The following is a 14,315-nucleotide window of genomic DNA, read 5'->3' as shown; positions in this document are numbered from 1 at the left end:
GCGGAATATCTAAAGAAGAATATAATGTGGCCCACAGAAACTGTAGGGCAAGTGTCAGAAAAGCTAAAACTAATAATGAATTGAGGCTTGCAACAGAGGCCAAAAGCAATAAAAAAGGATTTTGGGGGGTATGTCAAAAGCAAAACAAAATTCAAAGATGCTATTGGGCGATTACAAGATAAAAATGGTGAATTGGTTAAGAATAGAGATGAGCGAACGTGTCCGTTACGGACACATCCGCACCCGGACACCGGCTTTAGCGAACACTGCAGTGTTCGCGCGTAAGTGTCCGGGTGCCGCCGGGGGGCGGGGAGATGCGCGGCGGCGCGGGCGGCAGTAGCGGGGAACAGGGGGGAGCCCTCTCTCTCTCCCTCTCCCCCCCACTCCCCGCCGCACCCCCCCGCGCTGCCACGGCGGCCCCCGAACTTTTTCGCCCGAACACCGAGGTGTTCGCAAAGTTCGGTGTTCGGGCGAAAAAGGGGCGGGGCCGAACGTGTTCGCTCATCTCTAGTTAAGAATGATGTTGAGAAGGCTGAACTTTTAAATTTCTATTTTGTATCTGTTTTCTTTCAGAAAGTAGATGGAACATCAGTTGAACTTCCCTGTGCTATTGGGGGGATAAAAGAACGCAGGCCATGTATAAGCAGAAAGATGGTGAGGAACACTTAGCTAACTTAAATGAATTCAAGTCTCAAGGTCCAGATGAACTACATCCTAGAATACTAAAGGAAGCAGCGGAGGTAATTGCTGAACTACTCACCAAAATCTGTGAAAATTCCTGGAGAACAGGAGAAGTCCCAGAAGATTGGAAAAGGGCAAATGTCCCTATCTTCAAAAAAGGAAAAAGGTGGATCCAGGAAACTACAGGCCTGTTAGCCTGACTTCTATACCGGGAAAGATCTTTGAACAAATTATTAAACAGCATGTATGCAAGAACTTGGATGAGAATGGAGTAATTAACCAGAACCACCATGGGTTTGTAACAAACAAGTTATGCTACATTAATCTAATTTCCTTCTATGACAGCATGTATCGCCGACTGGGTTGATCAGGAAATGTGGTGGATATAGTTTATCTTGACTTTAGTAAAGTATTTGACAAAGTATCTAATGCTATACTTATTGGGAAAATGACCAAATATGGGATTGACAAGGCAACTGTTAGGTGGATTCACAACTGGCTCAGTGAGCAGACTCAAAGAGTGGTCCTAAATGTCTGCACATCTACGTGGAAGAATGTATCAAGTGGGGTACCAAAAGGCTCTGTCCTAGGCCAGTGTTGTTCAAAATTTTCCTAAATGATCTGGAGGAGGGAATTGATGGGAAGCTGATCAAATTTATTGACGACACACAGCTAGGGGGAATATCTAACACTAGGGAAGAGAGAGAGAGTATTCAAAAAGATCTAGAAAAGCTTGCACAGTGGGCAGCAACAAACAGAATGGTATTTAACAAGGAGAAATGCAAAGTCCTACATCTGGGTAACTCTACCATTCTATAATTCTACAACACTAATTGCATGACTTTTCAGGTACCTGAAGATGCTCTTAACCATCCAGGGCACAAATTAGATCATCTTGATGGTCACTAACAGAAGTTCACATTAGGTGGCTGAGGCTTTTAATCAAGATAACCCAAGAGGACAGCCAGATTCAAAATATTATTATGGTTTATTCCCTGCATAACCTTTCTACGGTTAAAATATTTTGATGTCGAGGAAAATATTTCCCACATTCTGGACATGAATACAGGTTTTTCCCTGTGTGAGTTCTCTGATGTTTAACAAATTCTAATTTATCTGTTAAATATTAACCGTCTAAAGAAGAAAATTGCTTCTCCCTTGTGTGAATTCTTTGATGTTTAATTAGATTTGACTTAGAGGTAAAACATTTCCCACATTCTGAACAGGAAAATGACTTCTCTCTTGTGTGAGTTCTCTGATGTCTAACTAGATGGGTTTTCTGAGTAAAACACTTCCCACAATCTGAACAAGAAAATTGCTTCTCCCCTGTGTGAGTTCTCTGATGTTTAACAAAATTTGACTTATGGGTAAAACATTTCCCACATTCTGAACAGGAAAATGGCTTTTCCCCTGTGTGAATTCTCTGATGTACAACAAGACTTGATTTATCGGTAAAACACTTCCCACATTCTGAACAGGAAAATGACTTCTCTCTTGTGTGAGTTATCTGATGTCTAACTAGATAGGTTTTCTGAGTAAAACACTTCCCACAATCTGAACAAGAAAATTGCTTCTCCCCTGTGTGAGTTCTCTGATGTTTAACAAAATTTGACTTATGGGTAAAACATTTCCCACATTCTGAACAGGAAAATGGTTTCTCCCCTGTGTGAATTCTATGATGTTTAACAAGATCTGATTTATTGATAAAACCCTTCCCACATTCTGAACAGGAAAATGGCTTCTCTCCTGTGTGAATTCTCTGATGTCTAACTAGATATGATTTATTGATAAAACCCTTCCCACATTCTGAACAGGAAAATGGCTTCTCTCCTGTGTGAATTCTCTGATGTCTAACTAGATATGATTTATTGATAAAACCCTTCCCACATTCTGAACAAGAAAATGCCTTCACCCCTGTGTGAGTTCCCTGATGATCAATAAGACTTGTTTTATAGGTAAAACACAACCCACATTCTAAACAGGAAAATGGTTTCTCTCCTGTGTGAATTCTAAGATGCTTAACAAGATTTGATTTATAGTTAAAACTTTTCCCACATTCCGAACAGGAAAATGGCTTCTTTCCTGTGTGAATTTTCTGATGTTCAACAAGATTTGATTTAAAAGTAAAAGACCTTCCACATTCTGAACAGGAAAATGGTTTTTCCCCTGTGTGAATTTTCTGATGTTCAACAAGATATGATTTATCTATAAAACTTTTTTCACATTCAGAACAGGAAAATGGCCTTTCCCCTGTGTGAATTTTCTGATGTTTAACAAGATGTGATTTATGTATAAAACCTTTTTCACATTCAGAACAAGAAAATGGCTTCTTCCCTGTATGAATTATCTGATGTTTAGCAAGATATGATTTTTCCGTAAAACATTTTTCACATTCAGGACAAGAAAATGGCTTCTTCCCTGTGTGATGTTTCTGATGTTGAACAAGATGTGCTTTCTGGCTAAAACACTTCCCACATTCTGAACACGAAAATGGCTTCTCTCCTGTGTGAATTCTCTGATGTTGAACAAGATATGTTTTATCTATAAAACATTTTTCACATTCAGAGCAAGAAAATGGCCTCTCTCCTGTGTGAATTCTCTGATGTATAACAAGATATGATTTTTGGGTATAGCATTTGCCACATTCTGAACATGAATATGACTTCTTCCCTGTGGCAGCTGTTGTTTCTTCATCATCTCTTCTGTAAATGTTATGTTGCTTACTAGTGTGTGATGAATCAGAAAATGGAACCTCTATAAAAGGATCAGATGACAGATGTTTGCTGTGAAGGGCTGAGGGTTTATCTGGGATAGTAGTAGGCTCCTTGCCTGCATCTTGTATGATACCATCATCATCTTCCACTGTAAAACCTGAAGATATCAGATGTCCCTCGGATCTCCTGGTGTCGTCATCTGCCAAGAATTAAACAGATTTTTATATTTTTGAATATAACAATTATATTATTATTTTATTACATTTCTATATAAACTGTTCATACACATTGTGAACAAGACAGGTTACACAAATCCCGCGCTCCAAAGTCTGCCGGTCGGTAATCGGTAAAGATTATGTATAAGGTTTTACTCATTTGAATGAGGGGTTCGCTGACATTAGAGATCCTCCTCCAGGGTCCATTTTAGCCTCTGAATTATCATATGTTCCTCTAGGTTTCTTTTGGAGAGTCAGTATCTTCCGGTGTTTATTCCCTTAGCATAGGACGATAGATGCAATACAGGAGATTCAACGCGTGTCGGAGGGCTAACTGACAAATCTGCCTCCATTCTCAAGCATATGACACAGAGACATGATAAGAATCTAAGGTACTTCTTATAACTGGACGACCGGAAGTGCGTGCGTGCACCTGAAAGAAAGTGACCACCAAACTACATCCATGAGCACGCCTGACTGGAAGTGGAGGGAAATTTCTAGACACAATTCTGTGGCAATGCTCCGCTCACACGTTATTCACACAGATTTAGTATACTTATTAATGAAGCATCACCACATTCCTGAAAATGATTTTATATGCATTAATACTCCAGAAACCGCATCCTTTTGTTTTTACCGAAAATCTACAAATTCCTTAGGAACTCCCCAGGACGCCCAATCACAGCCGAGATCAGGTCTATTACCAGTAATCTTTCAGAATATGTAGACCGCCATTTACGCTTTTTTATATAGCTTCTGGGGCCCGACGGGTCACTGAATGTACCCGCTTTAAATTTTTGGATTTTACAGCGGTGGTCAGCATCTAATGAAATTAAGGACACCAAAATCATCCTCCTAAGTTGAGGCAAACTGGTCAGAGTGTGGAGCAGGAAGAAGCCTGTAGGCTTATTTACAGTTTCCTAATAGTTAATGTGATCCACACGAGGCTCTTCTCCCTCATACTTCATCTTACTGTAGTGTATTTTATTGCATTTTAAAACCCTCACCGAGTGATAGAATTGCTTTTAATTCTGCTTTACTTAATATGTTATGATTGTATAATTTTATAATTCTATACCGTTTTCATAATTTTTAGAATTTAATATGTTGATATTATAGGTTTCTGTTACTCATGTTTTACCTTTCTATTAATTTAACACTTTTTATTGTATTTTTTTCTAATTGATGCTCATAACTTTCTCCACCTTTGATTTTATAACTCTTTGCAATTTGGACGCCTCTGAGACAAAAACAGCTTTTCCTTGCCGTATTCTATGATATATTATCCCATGAGGACTATAAATGTGCTGCTGGTTCAGTAATAAGTATACTGAATCTATCTGAATAACATGTCTGAATGGAGCATACGCACGGAATTAAGTCTAGAATTTACCCAGAATTGTGTCTGGTCAGGAAAGCGTACGTACATAATTTGATGGCCATTTTTCTTCGCCTACATGTCCGTATGGCATGTAGGATTTCTCTCATGTGTGCCAATCATGGGCGCAGGCAGGTACACACTTCTGGGTGGATAAGAGCTGCTGACGCCCCCTGCTGTAAACTGCCCTGAACTGCGCTGCAACTACAGTCTGCTGATCATGTGCTGCTGACCGGGGAATAAAGACGCCTTTACAAGCCCGGCACCGCCATTATCAGTGGGCGCAGACATGTTTGTAGCCATTCACTAACCCAGCTGACTGTTATTTGTACCAAGATGTGGGAAGTTCCTGCTGAGCATGCCCAGTCCTTCTGGTTCCAGCAGCAGAGGGGAGGGACATGATAATAGTACTTGCACATGTGCGGAGGCAGCACTGGGGACGGGGGTCCAGGTCTGATAGAGTGATTGGATGTTGCAGAGACCCTGACATAAGGCATGGGGTATCAGCTGGGGGCAGATGGAAGGAGCAGCTGAATGCAGGATGAGGATGGCTTCTCCTTACACGGCGCCTGTGGCTCTACCAAAACATTAAGGGGAAATAACATAACTGCTTGTGTAGCTTATTGCTGTATATATCAGAAATACTCCATAAGGGGCCACGAGGGGCCAACATCCTGTAGTGGAAGCTGAGCTCACATCCCAGCACCATGCAGCCTGAAGAGCATTCGCCAGAGACACCAGAATTGGCAGGTCGGCCATTGGCACCCCGTTCTCTTCACAGATAAGAGCAGCTTCACAATGAGCACATGTGACAGACATGAAAGAGTCTGCAGAGGATGGAGATCATCCACATCTGATGTGTGATTGACATGTTCCCTCTATTCTTTTTAGCAGAATATATTGAATGTTTATATAAAAATATTATATAACATTTACACTTTATTATATACTAGCTGATTACACGGCTTTGCCCATGTATTTTTTTTTTAGACACGAAAAGAAGTTAAACATGTGTGTGTATATATATATAAAAAAAGGTACTGATTTAATATATTCGTATATGAGGAGGAGGTTGTCTGCGTAATATAATGGCATATGAGGAGAAGGTCATCTGTGTAATATTTTACTGCATGAGGAGGAGGTCATCTGTGTAATGTATTGGTATATGAGGAGGTTGTCTGTGTAATATTAGTATTTGAGGAGGAGGACGTTGTCTGTGTAAAATATTATTATCTGAGCAGGTGGACTATATAATACTGGAATAATTAAAAATCAAAAACTCACCAACTTCCCCTGTCATTTTTGTTGCCAATAGCAACCAATCACAGCTCAGTTTTGGACAGCTTTCATAAAAGTGGCTGCTGGGCTCATTTCTGTGTGGTACATAGTGGCTCAGTGCTGGTGGGAAGCTGCGTGGTAGTTGGAGCAGAGGAGGAGGTTGTCTGTGTAAGATATTATCTGGGAGCAGGAGGTCTGTGCAATATATTAGTATTAGACGAGGAGGAGGTAGTCCGTGTAAGACTGAAATAAAAACCATCTGCTCAAGTACATTTCCGGCATTCGACACCTCTCCCCCCTGGGGTAGTGGGGTTGTCTTATTCCACCCCCAAAAAAATTTGTCAACACGGAATGACTTATAAATGTATCAAGTTTGGTTGAAATTGTTCCAGGTGTTCATGAGTTATGGTGGCGCATACACACATCCTATTATATATATATATAGATAAATTGTGGCTGAATAAAGGAATATACAGCTGAAAACCCCGACAACACAGACTCTTCTCTACATGCAGTCTCACCTGGGGGGTCATCTGTAGGGATCTCCTCCTTACACGGCTGATCCCCACTCACATGTGTCTCTGTAGCATCAATAGGGATCGGATCTTCCTCCAGTTTCACCAGCTGTGAAATAAATATTGTAAAAGTCATCACACAGTTGGAGAAGTCGTGTGGGAGGTTTTATATGGCCAGAAAAGGTCATTAATTAGTATGAGGAGCCGGAATGACATGACAGCAGTAGTGATCTGGGCCAAATAGCTGCAGGTCTCCTGTATAACTCCAACCTGTTGCTTCTTTATTCCAACCAGAAGTCTCCAGAACCAGAAAATAGTGATAAGATGCGGAGATCTAATGTCCGCGGTCGGCTGTAATCCTGCCATCTCCAGCTTTCTCATTACACAAGTATCAATCATATAATAAGACTGAACACAAGACCTTCCCAGCCGTCCTACAGACCAGAGGGGAGATTTCATGAGACCTTCTCTCCATCTACCTGATCATCCTGTGGAAGAAGAGGCCGGGGACATCTCTCCACTGCTGTTCTCTTACTAGATCTACCTGCAGAAAACACAGACAGCCACTGAATTCATTCTCTACATACAAATAATAAAGGCCGTATGGATTTAGTCCTGCCTATTACCTGGTGATGGGGGGGGCTGGTGGTCCTCCATCATGACATCCTTGTACAGATCCTTGTGTCCTTCTAAATACTCCCACTCCACCATGGAGAAATAGACAGTGATGTCCTGACACCTTATAGGAACCTGACAACACAATGATACCATCATCACCCAGACACGTTATACCGCCATAGCGTTACTGTATAATGTCCCAGCATTCCCAGCAGCATCACCTCTCCAGTCAGCAGCTCAATCATCTTGTTGGTGAGTTCTAGGATCTTCTGCTCATTGATCTCCTCCAGTATCAGGGGGTGAGGTGGAGGCCACGTGATTGGGCTCATGGGTCTTCCCCATCCATCAGACACCGGGGCCAGACAGCCATCACTAGAAGTCTTCTTCACTACGGTGTAATCCTGTTTATGGGGAGATACATCCATAAATATCCCTGCAGACATTTCTAGTATCCTCCCAGTCTGGTCCGGCAGTTATGTCGGCTCTTCACATCTGTGTTCATCAGTTCTGTTGTTCTATTCTGTTGGCTGTTCGACATTTTACCAGCTGCAATCGTTTCCAGCATTCCGGCCGTCTTCACACTTGGCTGCAGCATTTACAGTACAGGCCATGCGGGGGAGATTTATAAAATGTCTTTCACGCGGTGCCGGTATTTTCTATAACTAATCTACTTAGTTTTGAAAACTGCGGCAGATTCTAAATCCGCAGCGAGACTATTTATACTACGGATTTATGCTGCTGATTTTGCACCCCTGAAGAACAAAGGATAAAATCAGCAGCAGTTTGGCAAGTAAGTCCGCAGCATAATATGAGCCATTAAGATGCGGATTTGGCCCCTGCGTATTTACTGGGTAATAGCTGCAGGCTACTATTGTGGAACATCCGCAGTAATCACGCTTCATGTGAAGGCGGCCGAAGGACTGAATCTGCAGTAAATCCTCCACCGTAGATAAGAACAGAGACTGACAGAGATAAGAATGATGGAACGTGACGTCATCCCCAGAATCTCTCACCTCTCCTGTAAGCCGGAAGAGTATCTCTAGGGTGAGGGTGAATATACTCTCCGCCATCTTGTCCCGGTTCCTCTCCATCCTTCTCGGGTCAATCAGGATAATTATCTGATATAGAAGATATCAGCTGAAGATCTTGAATGGGAAGAAGACGAGACAATGTAAAATCGCCGGGTCCAGATGGAATACACCCAAGTTTTCTAAAGGAATTAAGTGACATGATGGCTAGACACTATTGAGACCGGGGTTGTAGCACTGGATTGACGCATTGCCTATGTAGTTCCAATATGCAAAAAGGGGTCTGAAAGAGAGCCTGATAACTACAGGCCGGTAAGTCTCACTTCAATAATTGGAAAAATATTTGAGGGATTTCTGAGAGACGCCATCCTAGAATACCTCCAGGAAAACAACTGTATAACCCCTCATCAGCATGGGTTCATGAGGGGTCGATCATGTCAGACCAATTTGATCAGCTTCTACAATGAAATAAGTTCTAGGCTGGACCTGGGACAGTCTATTGATCTTGTATATCCGGATTTCTCTAAAGCATTTGATACCGTGCCGCATAATAGGTTGATATATAAAATGAGACAGCTCGGTCTGGGTGAAAACGTGTGTATCTGGGTAAGGAAATGGTTTGGAGATAGAAAGCAGAGGGTGGTAATAAATGGTTCATACTCTGGGCGACAGGGTGTCACAGGGTTCCGTATTAGGCCTCATTCTGTTCAATATATTTATCAATGACCTGATAGAGGGACTGTACAGCAAAATATCAATATTTGCAGATGATACAAAATTATATACGAAAATTAATACAACTGGGGACGATCTATGGCTACAAAATAATATAATAATCTTTTATAATAATAATAATAATCTTTATTTGTATAGAGCCAACTTATTCCGCAGCGCATAAAATAACCTAGATAAGGCGGGGGCTTGGGTAGAAAAATGGAAAATGAAGTTCAATGTTGATAAATGTAAGGTTATGCACATGGGCAGGAGAAACGGATGTCACCAATATACACTAAATGGGGTACTGCTAGGGAAAAGTGATATGGAAAAAAGACCTGGGGGTACTAGTGGGCTGTAGATTTAACTGGAGAAATCAATGCCAGTCAGCTGCTGCAAAAGCTAACAAACTCTTGGGGTGCATTAAAAGAGGTATAGGGGCGAGGGACGAGAACATTATCCTCCCACTATATAAGGCCCCACATGGAATACTGCGTACAGTTCTGGTCACCGGTGCTCAGGAAAGATGCTGGAGTGCTTGAGGGGGATGAAAGAAGGGCAACTAAATTAATAAACGGAATGAAAGGACTGGAATACCCAGAGAGGCATCAAAATTGGGATTATTCACCCTGAAAAAAGACGGTTAAGGGGCGATCAAATACCTATGTATAAATACATGAGGGGACATACAAGGATCTCTCCCATGATCTGTTTATACCCAGGACTGCGACGGTAACAATAGGGCATCCTCTATTTCTAGAGAAAAGCAGGTTTCATCACCAACTGAGGAGGGGATTCTTTACTGTAAGAGCAGTGAGACTGTGGAACTCTCTGCCTGAGGACGTGACGATGGTAAAATCCAGAGGAGTTTAAGATGAGACTAGATGCCCTTTTAGAGCGCTATGCTATTACAGGATATAGACATTAGCTGACCAACGGTGTTGTTGATCTCAAATGTTGATCCAGGGATTACTCTGCCTGCCATCATGGAGTCAGGAAGGAATTTCTTTCTTCCAAATGAGCTTGGCTTGTTGGGCTTCTTCTTGCCTTCCTCTTGACCAACAAGGCGGAGGGGAGGTTTGATGCAGGAAGAATTAGATGAATATGGTTTTCATTAAGCCTAACATACTATGTGACGTAGAAAATCCCCTATAATTATACAATTACCGGACATTCACCCCTCTTCCCTTACGCAACACTGCTGACCTCCAACACAACCCACTCCACGCCCCACTGCTCGGCCCCCACTGCTGACCCGCAGTTCATCATCACCATTATTAGCCATCTTCTGTCTTCCTTACTGACAGGACTGCCGCCCAGCGGTAATGTTCCCAGCATTACCCGACTCATCCCGTGAACTCCAGACACACTGGGCGCAAGGCTGGAGAGGGGGCGTAGTCAGGTGATGCTGGGAACAGAGCGGCACTGGGTGATATATAGGGGGCACTATAACTAAGTGGGCCAACAAAGGCAGCCTTATAGTATAGTGGAGTCACAAAAGTACACCTGAATTAAAGGGAAAGAGACATTACTGATTTGTCAGGTCACAGAAGATGCATTAGTACTATGAGAGAGTCACTGAGAGGTTAATTGGAGTAGCGTTAGGATGAACAGCGTGTGCAGAGACTAGTCATAGCTGGAAGAAGCCTTTATGGCGGTCTGGGCCCAGAGAAAGAAGATAAATGTATGACTCCAATCAGAGGACACATCACCTGTGATCACTGAAGGTAACTGCACTGTAATCACTAATACTGGAAGTAACTGCACTGTAATCACTATCTCTGTGTGCAGCTGGTGTGTTTTAGAGCTGTACTATCACCCTGAGGGGGTCAGTAAGCTTCCAACATACAAGGATACATAAAATACTAGAACTTAATGTGCGCAATGATTTTTGATACGTTTCTGTAAAATTAAAACCTGCTGATTACACTGGTTACACTGAATAATAGCCGCACGTCTCATTTTGAAGTTATTTACCTCCTTAGTGACCAAGCATTTTCTTCGTAACTCCTTTATTTATCCATCGATGTCGCTGTATGAGGGCTTGTTTTTTGTGGGAGGAGTTGTATTTTTCAATGTTACTAGTAAATGTGCCGTATACTGTACTGAAAAACATTTAAAAAGTTCCAAGTGGAGTAAAATGAAACAAACACATGAAATTCCACTATCTTTCGGTGCGCCTTGTTTCTGCGGCCCATAAACTGCAACAAAAATGACATGATAACTTTATTCTATGGTTTAGTATAATTACTACGATACCAAACTTATGTGGTTTATTTTTTGCTATACTACTTTTATTTTTTTTTCAAAATCATTTAATTTTTTAAAAATTATTTTCTGCTGCCATTTTCTGCGATCAAAAACTTTTTTTTCCATCCACATAGTTCTGCATGGGCTCATTTCTTGCGGGATGTCCTGTAGTTTACGCTATTACCATAATGGAATACATATGAATTTTTGCTCCTATTTAAATTACATTATTTCTTGGAGACAGAAATTTTGGAGCCTGGGACAGCTTACAACACCTGGCCAATGTCCTCCTGTGCCGCTAAGGATTGAAAAGAGTCCCCTCTAGGGCGGATCCGTGACCACAGGCACTTACGGGACCCATGGCCTAGCGAGGCCTGCACATTCCCGGCCTTGATTACTGAAACCATCCAGGCAGGCACTGCAAATGAGTAGACAGTAACAGCCTCACCTGTCAGCTGTGGAGCTCGCCGCAGACCCAACCATCCTCTGGGGAGCGGTGTTGAGGAGGAAAGTCAGTACGGTGCTGTGTAGCTGCTTGGCTCAGCAGGAGAGAAGGTGAGGAGAGGTGATGAGCCTGCTCCGCTCTGGAGAGGGCATGTCTGTCGGCTCTGAGCCCATGGTGACTGCAGCAGCCCATCAATCAGGGCGACCCTGGTTCTCACACCAGAGCATCAGGATAACACTCTCCAAGTAATAGCCTATCTCGCTCATCAACCTCAGGAGACTCTACAAGCTGCCACGGTGGTACGAGAGGTGTCCACATTTCTTATGCCGATGTTTGACAAACGATTGGAAGTGCCTTACACCTCTATCAACTGTGCCCTCTCCCTTATAACCACAAATGCCCAGAAAATAACAGAACTAGAAAATAATGTGGGTTCTCAGGAGATCTCAAGTCTCCAACAATCAATTACAATGTGTTGAGAAATGGAGCAGAAACCGAAGGAGAAGCTTGAGGATTTGGAGAATCGAGACCACAGAAACAACTTGCGCTTCATAGGTATCCCAGGGGAACATTATGGGTTGTGAATTTCTTACTCTCCTGACGGAGTAGCTTCTTAAAGCTCTATTTCCAGACATACCCATTGATAAAACCTGTATAGAAAGAGTCCATAGAATTGGACCCCCCAGAATACTTAAAACACATTGGGCTAACTATTTGGACAACGATATCGAACACTTTAATAACACCCCTCTGCTTTGGGTGATGCCCAAACCAGCGATGAGAGGCCATGTGATAAGCTATGTCTCATTTAAGAGGAAACAGATCAGGTCTCAATTCAGTAAACCCCAACATTCCCTGCTGACCCCACAGCGGCAGCTCGCCGCTCCCCTTCCCAACAAAACAAACTAACCTATGAACAAACTAAACAAACTTTAGAAGCTTTCGTGCAATGGCAGGCGGTTTGGGTCACTAAACGGGAACAGAATAAATTTTACCTCCAAGCCAATAAACCTGGCAGATTGCTGGCACGTATAGCAAACTCACAACAAAAACACAAACCAATCACATATATCACAGACCCACGCACAGAGGTGAGATACTCCGAACAAACAGACAGAGGGGACCATATGCAACTACTTTGAAGACATCTATAGGGCAACCCCCACTGACATGAAGAAGATAGACTCCTGGCAACAGTCTATTGTATTACCCAAACTCACACCGGACCAGGTAGCCTTCCTGGAGTCACTGTTCTCGGAACAGGAGATACGGGAGGTGATCATGGCTGCACCAAATAATAATACCCCAGGCCCCCAATGTAGTGAGTATTACAAGATTCTGCTGACAGAGGTGGCTCCCATAGTAACCAAACTATTTAACGATATATACACCCAAAATATACAGGTTGACTTGATTCTAGACTCTAGGACCAAACTCATTCTTAAACCCAATAAAGATCCCACACTAGTCCAGTCCTATTGCCAATTTCCCTACTAAATAGTGATTATAAATTCCTGACAAAGGCTCTAGCCAGCCGCCTCCAAAGCCTACTCTCCACTCTCATACATCCCTGCCAATGAGGATTCACAATATGCAGACACTTCACCAAAAATATGTGAATGGCCATCGCTGCAATGATAGACACTGGTAAACCGCACGCCCCTCAGATGTTACAACTTGCCCTAGATGCAGAAAAGGCGTTTGACAAAGTATCTTGGCCTTTTCTAAATTACACTCTACAACATAGGAAATTTGGGGCAAATTTTTGCAATTTCATACAATATATCCAACCAGAAATAAACACCCCTTTAATGGTAAATGGTCGTATTACCCAACCTATAGATATCTTTAGGGGAACTAGACAGGGTTGCCCCCTCTCGCCCCTACTATTTAATTTTTCACTGGACCCCCTACTTTATCATTTTCAGCCAGTGCCATTAGTACAGACAATCCAAGCGAGCCACCCTGATATTTCGGTAGCAGCGTTCATGGACGACATACTTCTAATCATTAACAACCCGTCTAAGTCTCTCTCACTGATCCTGCAGGACCTTCGGGAACTGGGCTCTCCACTGGGATATTTTCTTAGCCTGGAGAAATCGGAGGCTCTATTGCTGAACGGCCCATCGCGACCGAGCTGGACTCATAGACACTCATATTCACAATTGACAATTGCTTTCACTGTCGGGTGGCGGGGGTGGGTCTCCGCCATTGCTTGTGGGACTGCACGGTAGTTCACAACTTTTGTATCAGAGTACATAGATTCACTACAACACATCTAACGTCGGCCTGTCTGTTTACCGACATGGGCAACTTTTTTCCTTTTTAATAATTTTTATTGGTTTTATAATAAACAAACAAAAATAAGAGAAATGTTACATATTTGTTGCGTTAGAATACAATTACCATGACAGATATTTTAAACATGCAGTGCGATGCTGAATAGTATTACGAAATATAAAAAGTAGTTGCCAGGTTG

The 14,315-nt window shown here is 42.4% G+C and overlaps 1 pseudogene; it reads right to left on the bottom strand.

Annotated features, from left to right (window-relative positions):
* Positions 1–503: 503 nt before the first annotated feature.
* Positions 504–14,315, bottom strand: part of LOC136624510 (zinc finger protein 585A-like) — a 61,605-nt pseudogene continuing 47,793 nt past the window's right edge.

Source organism: Eleutherodactylus coqui, chromosome 4 (assembly GCF_035609145.1).
Source record: "Eleutherodactylus coqui strain aEleCoq1 chromosome 4, aEleCoq1.hap1, whole genome shotgun sequence".
NCBI lineage: Eukaryota > Metazoa > Chordata > Amphibia > Anura > Eleutherodactylidae > Eleutherodactylus > Eleutherodactylus coqui.
Note: the sequence above shows the minus strand (reverse complement) of the source record. Positions and strands in the feature narration are given on the sequence as shown.